A 19,937-nucleotide genomic window follows, 5' to 3' on the forward strand; every position below is an offset into this window, starting at 1 on the left:
GCTTTATCTTCAGCCTCTGGTAGTCGAGGGTGAGGATGGTCATTCCCCTGGAGGGGACCCACCAGAGACAGTTCTCTTACTCCGCAGCTGCAGGAAAAGCAGATGGTGGGTGGCCTTTTCAGCTTTATGGAAAAGTCCTTCTTAATGTGTTTTGTTTTCCTCTTTGTGTTGGCCCCCGGGAAGCTGGGGGCCAGGTTCTCAGTGTGTTTTGTTAGCTTTTTTTTTTTTTTTTTTTTTTTTTTTGCTCTGATCAAAAGGCCTGAAAAGAAGAACCTGGAGGAGGAGAGTTGACTTTGCTCAGGGTTTCAGAGGTCCAGTCCACGGTCAGTCAGCTCCATAGCTCTGGGCCCAAGGTGACACAGAGCATCATGGTGAAGGTCCTGGCACAGGAAGGAAGCTCAGGATATGGTCAGGAGATAGGGAAGGGTGTGCCCGCCAGTCACCCCCCAGTGACCTACTTCCTGCAGCCACCCCTACCCCCTTCAATTACCACCCAGTTAATCCATCGGGGGATCAAACCACCCATCAGGTCACATCTCTTATAATTCAATCTTTTCTCCTCTGAACTGTTGTGCATCGTCTCACACGTGAGCTTTGGGGGGATGTCTCATATTGAAACCATAACATATTGGGACACTGTATGACCGTGTGACTATGAGTGGACCTTATTGCTGGCGCTGGAGTTGCTATTCCTATGGGAAACATTAACCAGCGTCCACTGTCTGTTTACTTGTTGCTTTTTTTTTTTTTTTTTTTTGAGAAGAAGGTGGGAAGGAAGGAAGGAAGGAAGGAAGGAAGGAAGGAAGGAAGTCAGTCAGTCATGGTCATGGTCATGGTGGGGCATTCCTGCCCTGAAGCTGGTCACCAGGAGAGCAGCCTGGAGTGCTGTGAAGGCTGTGTGAAGACCTGGGGCTGCTGCTGCTTGGTTGGCGTAGCAGCTGGACGACCTTGGCAGTGGCTACTGGCCCCTCTGGCTGGTGCCTCTTGGAGGTGGAGCATCTTGCTGTGGGTCATGGATTCTTAGATACACAACAGTACGGTCCCACAGACAGGCCAGCTCCATCGAGTACTCAACTCAAGAAAGAAGGGCCAACCAAAGATGGAAGAAGAGCTGACCGTATGCTCTCACCAAGAGAAGATAAGTTGGTCTCCAATGCTGTGCTGGACTGAAGGACTTCCAAGGGTATTTTCTGTTTTTATTCCAGCACCAACTTCTTGGTGTGTGTTGACATTAGGGCCTATCCTCACACGAGTTGTGTGCAGGCCAAGGGAAGTCTGTGGGATGACGGGAGGGACAGGTGAGCCCGGCACAACCCCATGGCTCCGTTTTCCATCCAAAGAGCTGCCCCTGGGAGGATAATGGCCAAGCCCTGCCAAAGCTGCCTCTGAGTCCCACTGAGACAGGGTGGCTCAGGCTGCACCTCAGGCCAACTTGTGCCCCTAGAACGTTGGGGGTCACCCCTGGAAGTGAGGTTGAGGCAGGGGACTGGGAGTGGGTTGTCTTGGATGGACGGTGTGGATCTGATCCAGCTGCACCTTCCAGTAGACAAGTGGGGACAGTTTGGAGTCCTTCCTGTTCTTTCCTTTGGGGTTATTTCCACAACCCCCTTGTGATGGCTTTCCCCTCACTCCCCGATGTCTGCATGCAGTGGTCAGTAGTTGGCCGCCCATTACTGGGAGGCAGGGGCTTTCTTCCCTATGAAGGACAAATCACCCCACAGATCTTAAAGCCGATCTCTGCGACGGAAGCTTTGGGGAGCTCAGGAGCATCCAGATGAAGTCTGAATATCTGAAGATGGGTCCATCAGCCCTAATTTGCACTGCATCACATTTGCAAGTTGCAAAATGGAATTTGCAATTGCTTTTCAGCAATGTTCAAATTAGCACTTCTTAGCATATTAATGAACTACTTTTTTTTTTCATTATGTGACCAATTTTAATGTAAATAGCAGTCTCCATGCAAAGATTAGGTCAGGGCTTCATGGGAATACACTTCCAAAGCTTCCCTTGGAGGCTGAGATTCTTGCTCTTGGACGGGCATGGCTTCAGCCCAGGGTCGTAGCCCCAGATGCTTGGAATTTTTTGTGCTCCTGGGTCAGGCAGACATTAGGTCTGGGGAATGCTTCTGGCTCAAGAGAGTCAACAGCCATGAGACGGTTACAGGTCCTGTGCCTGAAGAGGCTGGTGACTCAGCTAGTCGGGCAGGAGAGTCAGGGTGATGCTAAGTCTGTAGTACATCTTCATCCATGCATGCCTAAACAAGGAGTCAAGGTAAGCTGGGCGAGATGGCACACGCTTGAATCCCAGCAGCTAGGGAGGCTGAGGCAGGAGGATCTCAAGTTCAAAGCCAGTCTCAGTAACTTAGCGAGGCCCTAAGCAACTCAGTGAGACCCTGTCTTGAAATACAAAAAGGGGCTGGGGATGTGGCTCAGAGGTTAAGCATCTCTGGGTGCAATCCTAGTAACAACAACAACAACAACAACAGGTCAAGGTATACCACACACAACAGATGGCTTTCATACCTACAAAGGGGTGATTTTCTTCCCAATAGGTTAGGAGCAGCTATGACCGGGTCCTGCATGCCTTTCTCTTCTGAGATGTTTTCCTGTACTCATGGAGCCCCGGTATATGCTTTAAGTAGCTGGCTACAGGTCTTTTACATTGTCCACAATCCAACTCCAGCATTTTCTGGAGCCATGCCAGGACAAATTAGAAGGGTCTCGTAGTTCCTGGTCATGAGCAGCCCAGTGATGGGACCCAATGCACAGAGGAGAAGAGAGAAAATCAACACATGGGACTTTTAAACCCAGCCAGAGACCCCAGACAGAGCTGTGCACTTTCCTGCCCTTTTGCAGAGCCAGCATTTGGAGAAATGAGAGATCTGAGTGTGGGTCCCCAAACTGCTGGAGCCAGAGGAGCCACTGGACTACAGGGAGTCTGCCTGGATGATCTCCAATTGGTTGCAGCTGGCTGACTGGAGACAGGGGCCTGGGCTCTCTGCAAGGAGTGGTGACCTTGTGCATCACACCAGGCTTTTGAAGACAGGAATGGACCCCAAGTTTCCCAAATGGCAGTGCTTTCCTGGTTCATTATTCAAAATGAGCTGATTATTCATCCCCAGCTTGAATTACCAGCTAAATAGTATTTCCCTGCTGAGTGTACATTTGAAATGCTCTCCATTTCATTCTGTGTGATAGCATTTACCTTCCAGGGGCTTCAGCTACCTATTCTTTACTATCTATAGATGGGCGCGTGGGTGTGCTGATTGCATTTTAAAAACAAGAGTTTGTGTATCTGATGGATCTGGAAATAATCAGTAACTAAGGTAGCAGAGGAGAAAAAAAAAATCCAGCTCTTGATGAGTAATTTTAAAACTGTGAATACTTCACAGCTTGATAGAAGAATCCTGGGGAAAGAGTCCTTCAGTCACGGTGCATCCCCAAATGCAATTGAGCCAGCGGCACACTTCTTTTTTGGAGACCCTGGGAACCTGGTCGAGGGGACTCTTCTGCATCACATTGGTCCTGCGACTTCATAGGAATCATTATGCTGGGGTTTGAAAGTGTCCCCTCTTTAGGTAGTAAAACTGAACAGCCAGTGAGATACCATTAACAGGTGGGACCTTTAAGGGGTGATTGTGCCTCCAGGGTTCCTCCCTTGGGAATGCAATTAAGGTTCTCATAAAAAAAATACTTCACATGGTATTTAGCTCCTCAGCCCTTGTTCCTTCCACCTTGTGAAGACTGGATCTTCCTTTACTCCTTAGGATGCAGCAACATGGCACCCATCTGGGAAGCAGAGAGCAGCCCTTACCAATCAGATCTGCCGAAGACTTGACCTTGGACTTCCCAAGCTCCAGAACTGTGAGAAAAAAAAATTCTGTTCTTTATAAATTTCCCAGTCTTGGATATTTTGTTATAGCAGCACAAATGGACTAAGTTGCATTATATGTCTTTCAGTCTCTCGGTAAGCAACAATCTCAGTCAAGGTCCTTGTACCGATGCTCAAATCAGATGGACTTATCAAATTACAGATTGTTTTAGCTCTTGTCACTAAAATGTCAGAGTGTAGAGAGCTTCAGGAATGGTTAGATCCAGGGACAAGAGGGGTGTCAGCAGGATTTAGCTTCAGTGTCCTCTGCCTTGATTTCATTTCCAGGCAGTTTGGACTCTTGTCTTTGTGGTAGCAAGATGGCTGCCAGCAGCTCCAAACACTCATCTATCTTCTCAGAAACTCTAAGTGAAATGATTCTGTCTTTACACAAAGACCTGTTATGGAGTCAGGCTGTTCCTGATTTAGGTCCCATCTCCACCCAGAGTCAAGTCAGTGGGATGTGATGTCCTCATTGTCCTGGTCTGGGTCACTTGCCTATCCCTGGAGCTGGGGGTGGGTTCAGCTCCACCCAGGACCACATGGATGGAGCATGGGGGAGGAGTGATTCCTCAAGGAAAATTGGGATGCTATTTCCAGTAAAAAGGAGGAAAGCGGCTGGGCAGGCAAAAACAACAGATGTCCACTCCAACAGCTTTTCAGTTAACTATTCACAGAAGTCCAGGAGCAAGTTATATCCAGAGAACAGAAAAGGAGGCTGATTCTATGGATTGAACTATTTTTATTTTTCTCGGTGAGAGGTTGGCCCCCAGCCTATGGGTTTCCCTCTACACGGGAGCTAGGAACTCTTGCCCTTTGTTTGCAAGCTCAATAACATCTGCTGGGCTCACTCGAGAGAAGATCCACGCTCCCCTGAATGGGGACAGATTGGACAGGGAAAACCTGACTCTGTCACTGGTTAGGGATCAGGTCAGGACTCATGGCTCTTTCTGTTCCAGCTTTCTGGGTGTCAGATGCTCATGGAGTTAGGGACTGGGTGGCTACGAGGAGTCTTCACAGATGGCACCATTTTTTTTTTTCCCAACATTCCTTTTTTTGAGACACGTCTGTCCTTACAACCTGGATGTCGACTCTGGGGATGTTTTCTGGAACACATGACTCATGCAGTAGCTGTTGAGTCAGTCTTTTCTCACCTAGCTCTTGCAGATTTAGCCATTTGGGTCCCGGAAATGCTGGAGATAGCCACACACATCCCAGCTTTCTATTCAGGGCGCCTGGGTGGCCACAGCTGGGAGACTTGGTGGCTCTTTCTCTTCTGCTCTCTCCTCCCTTGTCCTTTCTCCATCCCTCCTTACCCTTTTCTTCTCACTGCTTCCTGCCTTCTCTCCTGAATCTCCTTCCTCTCCTGGGTCCTGGAAGGAATTAACTGGAGCTCTCTGAGTCCCTTTGTTAATTTCGCTGTTATGTGTTCCCTGGGACCCTGGCTGGGGTGGGAAGGTGGTCTGGGGAGGAGAAAGGGGAGAGAGCTGGGAGAAGCAGGTCAGAGGCTGCTCTCCTGCTGTTTGGACTCTGTCCACACCAGCCCCTGCTCTGGAAGACCGGGAGGGGACAGATTCTGGCTGCACCTCAAGGGGACTCCATGGCTGGTTCAGACAGGAAATGACCTACATAGCTCATCCTTCCCTACAGGTGTGTGCAAACCTCTCATCTGGATTTGCCCTGCTTTTCTCCTCTTCAAAGTCCGCCTTCCCTTCGGAGGCTGGACCAAATCTCATGAGGACAATTCATAGGCAGGGAGCCGTGGACACCTCCTTCCCACTTATTAGGGCAGAATCGCTCTGACGAAGCTGCAACGGCCCAGCTAGAGCCTCATTATTTTGGGCTTCATTGAAATGCACGGCAGAGCCATCCCGGTACTTTATGTACTAAACTTAACTACAGTAATGTATTCAAATCATTCTGAATTTATCTAGCCTGAGCATCCTTTCCCCCCGCCCCTCTTCCTCCTCCTCCTCCTCCACTTTTTTTTTAATTTTTTTTTTTTAAAGACAGAGAATGTATATTTTGAAACAACAGTTTAGGGCCACTTTTTCTGTGTGGGTGGGACAGGTGGACCCTTTCTGCCCATCATGGCTCATTGGCTCCCCTTTCCCAGATGTGGCCGCCTAGGGATTACCTGATGGTACCTGTGTTTGGGGAATGACCCGGGGCACCTTTTATGGCTCCGTAGTCCACCTTTCTTTCCTGCATCTGGGCCATCCTGGGGAGGTGAGCTCTGGAATGGGAATGACCTGCAGAGCTAGATAGCAAACTCCCACCTGGGGAGTCAGAAAGGTGGCCATACCTGGGGAATGCGGAAACTGTCCACTCTGGAGGCAGGGGTACAAAAAGCAGCAGAGCCCAGGTAGAGGCCCTGGGGAGGTAGGAAATCAGCTCTCACCCCAGTTTGCACATTAACCTTCAGGGTGGTTTTGGAAAACTCTGTCTTCTCCTCTGGGTCTCAGTTTCCTTGATAGAAAACTCATGGGTGGGACAGTTCAGAGGCTCTTAGCCTGGGGTCCAGGAGTGAGCTCTGGGTGGTCTACAAACCTCTTAAAAGTATAAGCAACATTGCATTTTTTTTTCCCTAGAGAAGAAAAATCCATAGCTTTCATTGAATTCCCAAAGGGCTGTCATCTATCAGGAGTTAAAATCTCATTTACAGGACCCAGAACCCCATGCACCACAGGTCCAGTGTCCTGGTTTTACAGATGGGTCTATGGAAGCTCAGAGAGGGAATGAGCAGGTTCTGTGCACAGTTCTGACAGTGATTCAGCCAGGCAACCAAGTAGAAAGAGGCTGGGAGACACAACTAAGTCCCATCGGACACTTGTTTTGGAACCTGATATCTAGAGGGGCGTTGGGAAGCCCAGCAGAGAGCAGAGATGTGAGCGTCTACAGACCAAAGCTTTTGACAAAAGCAAGCGCAACTTTGTGACGCTGGCCAGGGACCATGTCTGATATGGGTTTCAGCCTGCACGTCTCTTTTCCAGCCACAAAATAGTGGCCGTGGTCCTCAAAGGGCTAAAGTGTAGTTGAGGATGGATGGACATGTGGCATCTTCTGGTCATTCTCTCATTGGCTACAAAGGGGATTCTTCACTGTCCAGAAATAACCTTGTTTATGCAACAGTGGGCGTCTTCACACACCATTCAACATCTTTGCTTCTCTTTAGTGTCTCATTCTTGTGACAATGGTCAGAAAGTGGGGCTACCTTGAATTGGTGGGGAAGAAGGCACCCTGCTCTTCCCGCCCTCCCAGTGGAATCATTCTGGCTTCCATGAGCTCGAATCTATGGGATTTGCCTCCTGCTCTCTGCTTTGCCGGAGACAGGCTACTGCTGAACCACACAGTCTGTCCTGGATGGATCTGTCTTTCCATTGCTTCTCTTGGTGCAAAGCAGCGAAGCCCCCATCCAACCTGCCTGGGTTCCTCCAGGTTGAACTTTGCAAATGGCCCTGCTGTCAATACCCCATTGGATTTCTTTTTGCAGCTACAGGTCCAGTTTGGTCCCCAACAAGAAAATCCTGATCCTCAAATAATACTCCTGTTTGCTTAGAGATCCTGCTTTGTCACAGCCATCACCAACCCAGAAGGCACCTGTGCTGAGTATTTATCCCCTCTACTCTGGCTAAATCAGTGTTTCTACTAACTAGTCATGGAGGGAATATTAATATAGTTATTATTTAAAAAAATTAGTTAGAAGACATCATAGTTCTGCCATCTGTCAAAAATCAAAGACAAGCTTCCTGTCGGGATATGGAGGGGCCATTCTGTACAGTCGAGGAAGAAGTTCTTTGTGCTCACCATTAAATAAAATTTTATAATGAAAATTTTGTCTTATGAAGGTGAAACTTTGAGAACATATTAGAATTCTCATTTTTCTATGCATAGCAATCAAATGACCTTCCTATACTGCCACATAAAGTATAGATTTAAAGTTAAATGATCCAGTCAGTCATTTAACATTTTCTTAAAGAGTAATTTCTTCTGTAACTATGGATGTTTACATATGGTTTTCTTTTTGGTATTTACATTTTAAGAATTGAAGAAAAACTGACATTCTTTTTTGGAACTGTTTTTTAATAGCCTTTGTTTATTTTTAATATGTGGCGTTCCAGGCTTTTGCTCTAATGATTTTTTTCACACTGCATTGATAATTAAATTCATTCATTTTCCCAGCTGCACAATTCCTTTAAATAAAAAGTTATGGGTAATAACACCTCTTACGCTCAAAGTACAGAGGAGAAAAGGGCATATCGGAGCTCTCTGTGGAGGGAAATCACACAACTGTGCAGGTCATGGGTTAAGGCAAAAATCTGTGTACAGGCTTTCTGGTATTCGGGTCTTCTTAATTCGCAGATTGTGATCTGTGGGTTGTGGTTTTTCTGATACTGGAAAACAGACCCTTTATATCTTTCTGTTCACCAAGGTATAATTTATCTCTTTATATCCTCTTCAGATTTTTTTTTTAGTTCATAATTTGTAGTCATAAGCATCATCAAAAATACTGGAAGCGTTGGTTTCTCTTAACTGATTGGGGATGGTTTTGCATGCTGTTACCAACCAGTATCCATATATAAGAAGGGCAGTAAAAAGTGAGCTGAGATATTTGGTGACATAAAAAGAACCATGTAGATTTGTGAAAATGTAAAACTGTGATCACGGAAGAGGTTCATGAAGTAATGAGAGGAATGCTTCCTCTCTGGGCTAGTGATTCACTTGTAGCTTCTGCAATTTCATGGATGCTATAAGGATTTGGTTTTTACACATTTTAATTTAGTCCGGAGATGTTCCTATTTTAATTATCCATACACAAGGGCACAGTATCTTTCTATGGTTATTGCTATATGTTACGTTTATATATGGCAATAGCAATTTGAAAAAAAAAAAAAAAAACGACAAAATACTCTCACCTCGATGGCCGAAGGGTTACACTCATTTCTTTTAATGACGCTACCTGGACCTTGGCATTCTCAAACAGGATTTGCACATACATGAGATGCCAGGCACTCATGGATGTGCACGCTAACAGATACTTGCCAGAGAATAAAAAAAGAATTTGTTCAGTGTTCCTCCTTTTGTGAAAGATTTGGAGGTACGGTGTCTGCAGCCCCCTGCTTTCCTCACTGAGATCCGAATCAGGCAAGTCACGAGCACACGGATTCCCTCGAAGCTCTAGTGATCATATTTCAATCCATAAAAATCCATTTAAAGAAATGCATTATTTTAGTTAGTATGTTGGGCTAAATCTGTAGATGTTAACAAGAAGATACAAGAGACCAAAAAAAAAAAGTATATTTAAATAACATATAGAAATGCATATACTTAAATATATTTATATTCATATCTATTTAATATCTACATATGCACATAATCAAATGTATAATATAGAAAAGACATACATATGCTTAAATGCATGAATTTAAATACATTTATATTGTATCTATTTAATATCTATATAAGTATAAATAAATATATAATATATAAAATAGCAATATGTTCTTAAATACATATACTTTAATATTTATATCTATTTCATATCTCTATATAAATATCTATAAATACATAATCATAAGAATAATAGATACTTAAATACATCTATCTGAGTGTGTTTATATTTATATCTATTGAATATTTATGTAACAATATAAATGAATACATAATAAATTAAAGAACAATATATATTTAATATATAAATGTATTTGTATCTATTGCATATCTGTGTATGAATACATTCATAATATAGATACAGAACAATATATATATATATATATATATATATATATATATACCAAAATGCCTGATATATTTAATTTGATATTTACTTATACACATCAGTAAGTAAGTACATAGTAAAGACAATATGATGAAAGCTAATGTTGTCAGAGACTGAAGCTCGCATAGCTCAGGTCTTACCGTTAGAGGCTGCTGTGAAAAGCGCTAAACCTTCCTCTGTCCACAGAGAAACAGTGAGCAGAAATCAGGGGCATCTAAGGGAACCTCTGGTAGGCCCTTTTGTCCTGAGAGGCTGTCACATCATGGGAGCTAGGCGCATCTGACCACCCTACAGGAATAGAAGATAGGCCCTGGATGTCAGAGGCCCAGAGGGTCCCTTCCACCAAGAAACCTTTGCACTTTGACAAAAATGACCTGGTCCTGCTGACAAGTCCCATGGCTTGTGGGCAAGCATCCTTCTGAAGACGTCCGAGCCTTGCCCTGCTCAGGACCTTTCCCTGGCTCCATAGTTCCATCTGCTCACCGTGGTGGTCTCTGGCTTGGGGTAAAGGGGAGGATCTTTCAGGATCTGGTTCTACCAGAGTCACAGAATGGGTGTCTGGGAGGGAGACGCCCAACCTCCCGTATAAAACATACGTAAATATGTATATTTTATATAGCTGGAGGAACCGTAATAGGTATATATATTTCTTTGTATTTATTAAATGTGCTTTGCTTGGTTCTCTGATTATTTCCAAGGAATATGAATTTGTGGCTAAGGTTTAATAATCGGAGAGTTCACATAATTATCTGGGTTTCTGAGTTTGTTTGGATTATTGGAAGTGCTGGGAGGACGGGTCCCAGGTCCCTGTGGGACGATGGATCTCTTTAGATGGTGCAGACCTCCCCGGGCCTCCACAGCCCCGGGGCCACTGGCAGCCCTTTCCACCCTGGGCTCTCTGCCTGGCCTGGTACACATCTGACGTTACAAATACCTCCTGCCACTGCTGGGGTCGACACAACACTGCTGTCTGCTTGGGGACTATGTTCCCTGTTTCCTGGGCTGTTTTGGCCATGGCCTTGGGCAGCCTTGCCACCCCTCACAGAGTGGCCAGCTGGGGGTTGTTACAAGTGACAACTGGGCTACAGAATGTCAGCCATGATACTCAGAGGGGGGATCTTTTGTATTACCCGCGGGGCCTTGTTCTTTCAGCATGGATGCAGCCGTGCTCCTGAGCACACGATCCTTCCAGCCTTCTGGAAGGACCACCAGGTGCAAAAAAACCCGGTCCCTGGAGGTTGATGTGTAAAGGGCTTACTGCGTAGCTCCCTCTCGATCTGCGACAGCTGGAGTGGAAAGTTAGATCCATGCACCTGCTTCAGCTAGGAGTGCATTCCTGTGACATTCAGAGACGCTGAAAGCCTCTGCAAATGGGACTTGTTAGGGTTTGGGGCCTCATGATGCTGTTGTTCCCAGTGATTTATTTTTCTTTTCTTTCAGTAGTGGGAAGAAATGTGTGTGCATGTGTCTATATGCATGTGATCTCACACGATGTATCCCTAGGCCAAGAAAGCCCAGGTGGGGGTCTCTGTAAATGCCTTCTTGTTTGGCACGAAGGGAGAGGCTGCAAGAGCGTGGTTCTGTGCAAGGCCATTCCCATTGCCGACACACAGACATCTCCAAGGGCCTGTTCACTATCACTCTCCTCTGTGGAACAGGGTGTGCTCCTTGAGGACAGGAGCTCTGTCACATTTTTATCTTCATATTTCCAGTACAAACCCAGTAACTGGTGCTAACTAAATGCCTAGACCACAGATTCATGGAGAACTGGTTCTGTCCTCTCCATGCACCTGGAATAGAAAATTGATAAACTCCCATGGCTATTGCAGTGGAGCACATCTGTCACATAGTTTGAGAAGCAGTCTAGCCTGGAGGAGGAGATGTACCAAGAAGGCCCATGGGTCCCAGATACTAGACTTGATCTTTACTGCTTCTCAGCCATCTCCTTCTCTAAGGAGGTTGGGCCAGATTTTCAAGGTGGATTTCTTTTCTTTCTTTCTTTCTTTTTTTTTTTTTAAAGAGAGAGTGAGAGAGGGAGAGAGAGAAAGAGAGAGAGAATTTTAATATTTATTTTTTAGTTATTGGCGGACACACATCCTTGTTTGTATGTGGTGCTGAGAATCGAACCGGGGCCGCACGCATGCCAGGCGAGCACGCTACCGCTTGAGCCACATCCCCAGCCCAAGGTGGATTTCTTAATTCCTTTACTCTTTCCCCACCACCTGTGTTGTGTGCTCCACACACCTGCCAGACTGGTCCCAGGAGCACAGCATTTATTTATTTATTTTTGGAACACAGTTTTCTTTAGGGCCTCCTTTAGACCTTGACTGCTCTGAGATGGAGGGACCATAATATGCCTATTAGTAGGCAGTTAGCTCTGCAAAACTTCATTTTCAGGGAGAACTTGCCATCTTGAAGTGGGATGCATACCCTTCTTTTCCTGCATTCTCTATGAAGTATCCCTACCTGATGTTGCAGGCATTGATGGTGCTGGGACCTTGCTCCTGGCTGAGTCTGAAGTTCCTCTATAGGATGGACTTCAGAACAACAGCGTAAAAGTCCACAGTTGGCAAGCGTTTGCTAGGATGGTAGACACATGAGATGGGTCCCTGACCCACCCTGGGCTCCATTTTCCTGGGGATTCATATTCAAAAGTTCTAGTTTCTGTTCAAAGGGGAAATAGATTGTAATTGAGCATTTGGGACAAGGGAACAAAAACTCCTCTGGTTGAGGGGCTTTAGGTAAAAGCATAGATTCTTTAAACATACCCACACTGTGTGGCTTCTGAAAACATGGAATTGGAATACAGGGAATGACCAGAATGCATAGGCTGCGTAAAATGATTCGTAGCTGAAGATCTTGGAGAAAGGAAATCCTTTTTCTCCTTGAAGAGACTAAAGGCTTCTTATAAACCTTTTCTTCAGAAAAGAAAGAGGGTATACTCCATCAAGGGTCACCAGCTTATGTGATTTTACCCAGACCAGGCAGGGGACTTGCATGGGTGAGCCCTACAGGATGGGTGGCCTTTGGGTGACTCTCCTTGTCTCTCCTGGCTGAACACCTACAGAGGAGCTAGAAGGGTAGACATACACACACACACACACACACACACACACACACACACACACACATCAGACTGTAACATCTTACAGGAGGAGGCTGAATCTCATGGTTCCCCCACAATACCTAGGAGTGTGCGGCTCATCCAGTACCCATATCTTTCTTTGTTGGTGGGCTGCGGAGGTCAATGAATATTTGACTTCAGTAGTTTTATGGGCCTGGGATCCTCATTGCAAATGCCATCTAAAACAAACTAGGAACTTTCTTTAAACACATCGCCCTGAATTTGAAGCAAACATTGGATCCAAAAAAGCTAGGGGTGGTTGGAGCTTGAGGCTTTCCAAATCTGGCTGTAGAGTTATGTGATTTACAGAAATGCAAGAATGTCCTGGTTTTATTGCTCAGAGCTCCTGATACCCAGTTATTTGTTTTGCCCATTTTCCCCATTAGATCATGAAACATGGCAATTAGAAGACAACCAGGATTATTCTGCATTTAGGGGTTTTCACATATCTACTTGGTAATTTTCTAACTGTGCTGCTTGGGCATAGCATCCTTAAAGAGCTTTGCTTGGATCTGTCTGGATAATGTTTTCCAGTAACTACTAGAACAGTTTTTTTTTTTTTTAAATGCTTGGCAAAAATCGTATCTATTAGCCTAGTTCACACCTGCATTTTCTCTCCATCCAGGTGCGGGGTTAACACAAGCACCTCAGGTATTTGTAGGGTTTCTTAAGAAAAAAAAAAAAAGAGAAAAAAAACCCAAGATGCCTAATCAGAAATTACCTTATTGGTAGTAAAACCCAAATGCATGTGGATGTATAAAAATAGATTTCTTTTAAATGCCAGGGAAGAGATCTGGAAGCATTTTGGCAGATTGGGAAGCACGGACAAACCTGCGCCAGGTTCTTCTTACGTTAATAAATATTCATTTTGGTTTTTTGGGGGAGAGTCCAAGTACTAGGCAGAGAGTCCTTCTTGGAGAAGTACGATCTATTTCTATAGCAAGAATCTCGAATTCTTAAGTACCAGGTATTCTTTTCTAAAAATGTAACTCTTTCCTAACAATTCAAACCTCCAGTGTGATAGCTGCTCCAAGAGACAGATTCAGCCCCAGCCGCTTCTTCCCCCGTACAGCTAAGCAAAGCCAGGTATAAAAACGGTACTCTCAGCTATCTTTTTTTTTCCTGTTTTTTTCTGGACACACAGAAAAAGCTTCATTCAATATTGATTGTGCTTTGATACATTAAAATCAAGAGCAAGTCAGGAATCTTATATAAAATGTGTATAGATGTCATTTTTTTTCCTCTGGTTCTACCGTTTTTGACCAGAAGAGTCAATATTTTAAAGGGATTTCATTTCCCTTCAAAGCCTGCAGGCTGTCTAATTCTCACAGAAATGCATGGCCAGTTGGTACAGAAATGGTTCCTCCCAAGATGTCTGTGGAGAGGACGTTATTTTATTATTATTTTTAAAATCTATTTTCCACTTGTGTTCAATTTAGCAAATGTGGGGCCTGGGAAACCTCAAAATAATTTTCCTTCATCTGGCAGAGAGTAACATTGTAATAAGTAAAAAAAAAATAAATGCATTATCATTCTAACAAATATTTCACATCAAACCAGCAGAGGAATTCCAAATAACGTATTTCACTTAAATGTATTTGAAAGACAAAATGAGGAGGGAAGGGCGGGGGTGAAGCAAGGGAGGGGGAGAAAGAGAGAGAGAGAGAGAGAGAGAGAGAGAGAGAGAGAGAGAGAGAGAGAGAGAGAGAGAGACCTCACTTGCAGCTGTTTCCAAAGAGTTCAGGCACACAAATGTTCTTTCATTCCTTTGCATGATTTTGATAAAATTAGGTCAAAGAAATGTTCATTTGAAAACAGTGCTTTGTCAAATTATCTACAACACATGTCTAGCAAATTTATGAATCCAGCATTCATCTGCGAAAGTTCCAAATCCTAATGAATGGTTTAGACAGCATTGCCATCAATTTTCCGCAGGTGCAGCTGAGGCAATCAGTCAATTCAATCAAAAGCCTCCGTCAACTTGCGTGGCGCTGTCATTTTTTACATTCCGATTGCTGAAATTAACAAAAAACTATCACTCCCCGAGTGCCTTTACCCGCTTTCACCTTTGGGTGGCGCTTTTGAGCAACGCTTTGCCGCCAGCCGCGCTGCAGATCTCGCCGCATTCTTTTTTTCTTTCTTTCTTTCTTCTTCATTTTTAACTTTATACTAACATAATATTTCTTTTGTGATATTATGGAGATAAAATTGCACTGCGTGTTTTAACACACATTACAACAACCTCTTAAGGCAAAAAAGTAAATTCATGCAAATGAGTTATGGAAAGGGAAAAGATTTGTTTGGTGCGGTGCGCTGGGCGACGATGCTGGGAAATACTGGGGTTGTTTTGGCAGTTGTCAGATTCTTAACTTCCTGGCCCCTTCCCCTGTCAGGCTGGGCTGTAGATTGCAGTCAGGGCTCTCAAACTTTGGAGCTGTTGCTTTAAGATTTAAGAACCAGGTCGCCTGGTTGTTTTCACCTGGTGTTTCCTGTGGATTTACCTTTCATTAGCTTCGGATGATCTCTGGAAATCTCAGGGTAGGCTTTATGGGCATTGGGAGAGGCAGTCTTCTATTACAATATGGGTGATGAGAATTGCATTCTCCTCCCATTGAAACGATGGAGCTACTTCTCCAAGGGTTAACAGTAGCTTCAGACCTTGCCACTAACCTTAAAAGATTCAGGAAAGGTCTCAGGGAGGAAACGCTTTGGCTTTTTATCTCATTGAAAAATAACCTTGTTTCCCAAATTCTATAGTCGAAGAAGGATTTCCAAAGTACCAGCCTATACAAAGAGGAAACTACCAGAGCTACTCTGCATCCATGCCAGAGACCAAAGCTCCTGCCTTCCTCCTCCTAAGAACACTACCAGGTGCTTCTAAATCTTTAAAATATATGGACAGATAGAAAGCACTTAGCATGGGTTCCTCCATGATGAATAGAGTTAACCTTTGTAGTTTGCCAAAAGTCAGTAAGTTTTTCTTTCCCATTTGTTTCACTAGAATCAGGAGTAGAAATGCAGGTTGGACCAGATAAACTCACATTGTCTTGGCCTTTTTGCTTAATGACAGCAGCTGGACTGTTCCTAGCGGCCGGCAGAAGAGACATGCTAATATTAACTTATTGAAATGATCGAGCTACTTGCAGTGAAAGAAACCCTCAGATTTATTAAACGGGCTTTAAAAATATTTAGGCTCCTTTCCTTTGCAAGATACCATTAATGGTCTATTACCCCAACATTTCTGTGACTACATTAAAAAACACACGTGGTTTCTGGAAGAATGCAAATTCCAAAGAATATAATAAAAATGTACTTTTTAATAACTAGTTATGTCACTTTGCAAATAGCTTTGATGTAGCACTCCTGCCTGCATAAAGTTGAAGTTACATCCGTGTCACCCATACCTGCGTTTATGATACCTTCCCTGAGAGAGCAATTAGGGACTGGTAAGGGCTGGAGTTCTAGCTAATATTTGAAACTACATGTGTGTCTGCAGCTAAAGGGGGAAAAAGGGCTGTGATCATCTGTGAATAGAGAAAAGAATTCTAACAGCTCCCACCTTTTAGACACTTGATAAAAAATGCAGTTGGGGGTGTCTGGGGAGTCTCAAGGGGGTGGCATTTCCACTGAGAAATGAAGAAGATTGCCACATAACAGCTAGCGGGCTTACGGTGGGAAGCCTGCGATTTCAGCTCTCTTCGGTGGAGTTTGAAGTTAAATGGTCCTGTCTGCTTCTTTTCTTGTTTGTGTCACTTGTTAAAGTTCCCTTGAAATGCACCATTACAGTTTCCTTTTAGTTTATTACAACACAACTAAACTCGTCATCTTGTATTTAGGCTACCCCTAATTTCCTAGAAGGGCCTATGGAATGGATCTTTTCTTTTTTTATTACCCAAATATAAAAACATTTGACTTGCTATCACTCTTAATGTAACCGTGGCTCTTGGAGCAGAAGGTGAAGTGAAATCGAGTGTCCATAAATCAAACAAATGGACACACTCGAAAGAGTCAACAATACGCATAGTTAAAAACATACATAGTCTTAAAGGGGCTGCTTTGTATTATGTGTGTGCTTTAATATTATGTTTTGCATTAGGCTGCTTTCTGTTTTACAGAGAAGGCAAATATTTCCATATTTGATTCTTTTCTTTCGATCCAAAAGAGAATTTCTTTCTTTCTTTCTCTTTTGTTGTTGTTATTTTCTTTCCAAAAGGAAAGGAATTAGCAATTGTTTTTCTCCCCCATGAATCTATGGAGTGAAAATATTGCTGCGTGTTTTGACTAAGCAGGCAAAATGTTTTATTAATCAGAGCAAGCGAGTAAAAAATGAAAAGCTCTACGTCTTTAAGTGCCTTGGTGTCCAGGTACATGGGGAGAGCTGCAAAACCGTTGACCAAGCACAATGTACGTGGACAAATGTCTTCTCATTGTGTGATGCGTGAAGGCCATGATAGATGGCTTCTAACAACAAAGCGTGGCCACGGAGACAAAATTAGTGTTGTTTTAATTACCAGTGTCTGTAATGTTATCTATCCATAACTGCCTGAAATAGACCGTCACAGAGGGTCAGGAGGCGACCTGAGCTTATACTTCCACAGATAGCTCTTATCTGTTCCCGAGTCACACAGGAACAGTCTAAAAAAAAAAAAAAAAAAAAAAAGAGGAAGAAAAAGAAAAAAAAAAGGAAAAAAGTTTAATGCTTTACTTGAAACATTTACTTAGAAAAAAAAAAAGATTTCTTGTTTAAGAGAAATGCCTTGATCTTTTTTTTTTTTCCTCTCTCTCTCTCAAAGCAAAGAAACAAGCCGATCTTATTAAATGCTATTGGGAGGTCAGAGTCATGGGCAGAAAATGGGACTGGCCTTGACATTCTTCAACGAAAGTTTACACTCTCGGAGTGGTGGTTTTTGTCAGTCACAAATAGCATTATGACACTAATAGGAAGGATGATTCTTTATTTTTGAAACCTCCTTGAGCTGAGACGGGCTGCTCTTGAAGACATTCCTAAGTGTGTATATTGTGAAGATGTACTATCTCTTACTTTCTGAGCTTGCGGGAGATGAAAGATAGGCCAGCTTTTGAAAATGGCCTGCGTGACACATGCTATAAATGAGCAGGGAAAGCAATCGAGCTAATAGATTACAGTAATTATCCAATCTTTGGCTAGTTTGTATTGGCAAACTATAAATACAGTACACATTAGAACAAGGTGCTTACAGAATGTACATGAAAGGTCATTGTAATTTGCAAGTTGCTAGTCATTAGAATATGCTAAAAACCATTGCTTCAGGGCTCAGATTTTAATGATGAATACATTGATTATTAAGTAGCAGAGGAAAAATGTACAAGAGCTGGTGTGGTGTAATGATAGGTCGCTTTATTTTGGGAAGGAAATCAACTAAGCTTTGGAATGCATGCATTGAGGAGTATAATTGCGGTAGGACAATTCCTCAGAGGAGCTTGGCACATATTAAAAGCAAAAACTTGAGACATGTTTGTGATAAGATTACTAATAAATCTCTGGTAAGTCTTAGACTCCTGACAATAATACAGCAACAGAACACTTCATCTTCTCCCAGCTTTAGAATTTAAGATCAGTCACAAACAATCTAAATTACGACTGATACTAGGCAGATGCAGTACTGGACGATGTTGCTCGTCATAAATCTCTCGTCCCTTATATGCAAATTAAACTCCATTTTAAAAGATAATTTTTCACAGGGTGATCGCCTTTATTTGCCAAATGCTGGTGATTTTTAATAGGGAGAGAGAAAGCCAGGCTCCCCGGATCTGGGAATGATTTCGTGTGAGAGGGGTGGCGGGGAGCTTGTCATCTGGATGCTTTTGGTGGGGCGCCCCCACCGACTTCAGGAACCAGTGAGGGACCAAGTTGGGTGTAAACAAGGCCTCTGTGCCAGCAGCGGCTCGGTGGGGCGGTTTTCCCGAGTTTCAGCCAGGCTGCAGGGTTTTCTGACCCCGGTACTTCAGAGTGGTGTGCCTCTCTCTGCTTGTTCTGAGATGGAAGATTTTTTTCTACAGCCACCCCCCACTCCCACCCCCACCCTGTGCCTGCTCCAGGGTGACACCCTGCACTCCACGTCTTATCTATGGGGCTGGCACCTGGAGTAGGTCCTCTCACAGTTCTCCTAGCTACCTCCCCCCAAATAAGTCAATGTGGAAATGGGCCTGTGTTCTGAAGCCGGGTGCCAACAGCCATTTACCCATCTATCTATTTATTTTTTACACATTTTCGGGGTAAAGAGGCATGCATCTGTGTCTTGACAGAGGTTCAATGGCTTATTTCTCCTCATCACAGACTGTACTCATGAAATGTTTGTCCCTTAAGCACTGAATTTTTACAGCAGAGCTGTTGGTGGGAAACTTGGAAAGAATAAAAAGAATTTTAAAAGAGTGGGAAGCGCCTGCCCTTTCTGAAGTCTAACATTCCGAGAGTCTCCTGTGGAGCTGGAGGGTTATAGGAAATGTTTGGCCTGGTGGTAGAGCCAAGGGCCAGGGGGACCCAGGTGTGCCGAACCCTCCCCACCCTCCCACCCCAGGCTCTCGGGAACAAGGACGCCGCCTGATGTTTATCGGTCAAAAGAGCAAAGCTAAAAGCTTTTCCTAGTCCACTGAGCTCACCAGGGCGACTGCTTAGGACAGTTTCATTCTGTAGCCCCTCCAAAAGAGGTATCAGGACCTAGAGACAAGATGGTCAGTGTATTCCTCAGAGGACTGCAGTGCCACCCTGCAAATCTGGGTCCAATCGGAGGCAGGGCAAGTTCCTGTTTTGCCCTAGTGCTGTTTGGATGGGACTTTTACTTAGTTTTTCCCCATTGTTTTATTGGGAATATATCGACAGTCCCAGGGAAGTGTCATGAAGTCTGTATTTGTGCTTCTTTGTTTCTCCGTTGTTCTACCCTGCACCCTACTCCCTCTCTCTCCTCTCTCTCTCTCTCTCTCTCTCTCTCTCCAAATGAACAGACTTAAAATGAAACCAAGTGCTTCCTGATCAATGCTGACAAAACCCTCTCCATGAGGAGGGGACTAGTGGCTCCTCAGGGGCGGATTCCTAGAGAAGCAGGTGGTGTAGAGGTCCCCCTGGGTCCCGGGTAGCGAGTCACTTCATCAGCCTGTGCATTAAGGGGCAACGCCACACAAGGGTAA

At 44.2% G+C, this 19,937-nt stretch overlaps 1 protein-coding gene across 19 annotated transcripts in view; it reads left to right on the top strand.

The window, feature by feature from the left end:
* LOC308637471 (uncharacterized protein) overlaps nucleotides 1-19,937 on the top strand; it is a 160,780-nt gene that overhangs the window by 3,300 nt on the left and 137,543 nt on the right. For 4 of the 19 annotated variants that reach the window (XR_014019605.1, XR_014019606.1, XR_014019607.1 and 1 more), the window contains exon 2: nucleotides 3,767-3,863. The exons of the other annotated variants lie outside the window; for them this stretch is intronic. The gene's annotated coding sequence lies outside the window, so the exon portion shown is untranslated. The remainder of the gene's footprint in view (nucleotides 1-3,766; nucleotides 3,864-19,937) is intronic. 19 annotated transcript variants of the gene reach the window in all.

Source organism: Spermophilus citellus, assembly GCF_964194105.1.
Source record: "Spermophilus citellus genome assembly, chromosome: 18".
NCBI lineage: Eukaryota > Metazoa > Chordata > Mammalia > Rodentia > Sciuridae > Spermophilus > Spermophilus citellus.